The sequence below is a fragment of the Meleagris gallopavo genome, chromosome 11 (assembly GCF_000146605.3).
Source record: "Meleagris gallopavo isolate NT-WF06-2002-E0010 breed Aviagen turkey brand Nicholas breeding stock chromosome 11, Turkey_5.1, whole genome shotgun sequence".
Classification (NCBI taxonomy): domain Eukaryota; kingdom Metazoa; phylum Chordata; class Aves; order Galliformes; family Phasianidae; genus Meleagris; species Meleagris gallopavo.
In genome coordinates, this window is record NC_015021.2 from 6,200,762 (window position 1) to 6,202,812 (window position 2,051).

Genomic DNA, 2,051 nt, shown 5'->3' on the forward strand with positions numbered 1-2,051 from the left:
CGGCGCCCGCGCGGCTCAGCATGAAGGTCCGCTTCGCTCCCGTCAACGTCCCCCTGAAGAGGAGGATCCAGACCGTCGCGGTGCTGCAGTGGATCTTCTCCTTCCTCCTGCTGGGTAACAGCCCCGTCTGCTTTCCTGCCCTTCCCGAAACGAGAAGGGCCGGATCGGGGTTTTCTTGCCCGCGGGCGCTGTGTGCGGCGGTGCGCCCCGCGCCGTGCCCATGGGCGTCGCGCCTCTGCGATGGGCGATTCTCTTCTCTGACGGCTCCGCTCGGCTTTTCCTCTGCCGGGTCTTTTCCTTTCTATGGATTCTTTTAAGAACATGTTCTTAAAATGCTAGGGACGGCATCCTCATTGAGCTGCCTGCCAGGTTTCTGACAGCTAACGCCAAGTTGGTAGGGGATGCCACCTGAAGACTTTACCGATGCTGCTGTCGAATAGCTTAACGTGCTGTAATTCAATGAACTTCTCGTTTAAGTAAGTGATTAATAAAGATTGACAACTTGAGTGAACTGCCAGCCAGTAACACAACCGCTTCAGTAAACTAATGAAGAACGTTCTTGCTTACAGACAATTTTACCTAGTGAACTTATTCTTCCAATTGTTTTGTAGAGAGCTTTCCTAACAGGTAGGCTCTTATCACTGAATATCTAATTGCAGCAAGCAAATCTGATGGGTAGTTATCTGCAGTTTGATAAAATGAGTCACTTCATCAGGTAAGCTGATCTGTAATCCTCTGTGACCAGATCCCCAGCCCGGGTAGATTAGCAGGGCTCTGTGTGAGTACTCGTGGGGCAGACCTGACCCAAAATATGGTGTGACCGACTGCGTGTAACCCTGGAGTGCTTTGCCATCATCTGTGCTTCAGGATTTGCACGAAGAAAGGGAATGTGTGAGCTTCTTGTACATCTTTGAAATATACTGTCATTCAGATGTAGGTGTGATGTGTTTCAGACTGTTGTAGGGTTATTTGACTGTGCCCAAATCATGTATGTACGTGAGGGAAGCATGGAGGATATGGAACATCTTTATAGACTTACCCCTAGCATTTGTCTAGTTTATTCTACCTCTAAATTATATGTGGTTGGCCGTATATTTATGTCCAGCTGTTTATGTCTGTGGCTACATTGCAAATAGTCTGAGCTTTTTAGTCTGTATTACTGAATTAAATCTTAGCATATCTCATTATTCCGGTTTAAATAGAACAGTGGATGCCAAGCAGCAGTGGGAGAAAACAATTTTTATCCCAGCATTTGTGGTGGCAGTGCTGCTACTTCCTTGAGGAATACAGAAAATCCTGTCATTTCGTGCTTAGTTGGAGTGAATGAGCAACCGAAGTCCCCTCTTGCTAGGTTAAGTAGAAGAAACAGGCAGCTGTCTTCTGCAGCTGGCTTTACCTGGGAACAAGTGTCAAGGGAAGTTGACAAGGAAGTGGCCTTATAGCTGCTTACGTTGAATATAGTGAGTGAACGATGATATCATATCATAGAATGGCCTGGGTTGAAAAGGACAACCATGATCATTTAGTTTCAACCCCCCCTGTTATGTTCAGGGCTGCCAACCACCAGACCAGGCTGCTCAGAGACACATCCAGCCTAGCCTTGAAACAGTTTGTTAATGCTCAAAAAGAGGCTGAACTGATGCTGATAATAATCTGCCTGCACTTTCACTTATTGTTCCAGCTTTCTGAAGTGACCCTGTCATTTTATAGGTGCAACATTTCAGTCACGTGTCGGTCAGAATGGGAGGGTTAAAAAATTTCAGATCCAGAAAAAGGTCACTTGATTGAATCCTAAACAAGAACCAAAACAACAGATTTGTTCTTAACGTTCTGGATTGTGGTTATGTTTAGCTGTCCTTTATTCTTTTTGTGCTCACTGAGCTACCAGGTGTGGAAAGAGTTCCTAAGTTCTTGAATTCAAAAGTGATGCTTTCGGGTCATGCAGAGTATATCCAGGCACAAGTGGAATACTGTGTGAATTGATCACAGGGAAGGTTGTGGGGTTGGGGGTGGTGTTTGTGTGGGTATTATTATCGTGGGGGGTTTTTTTG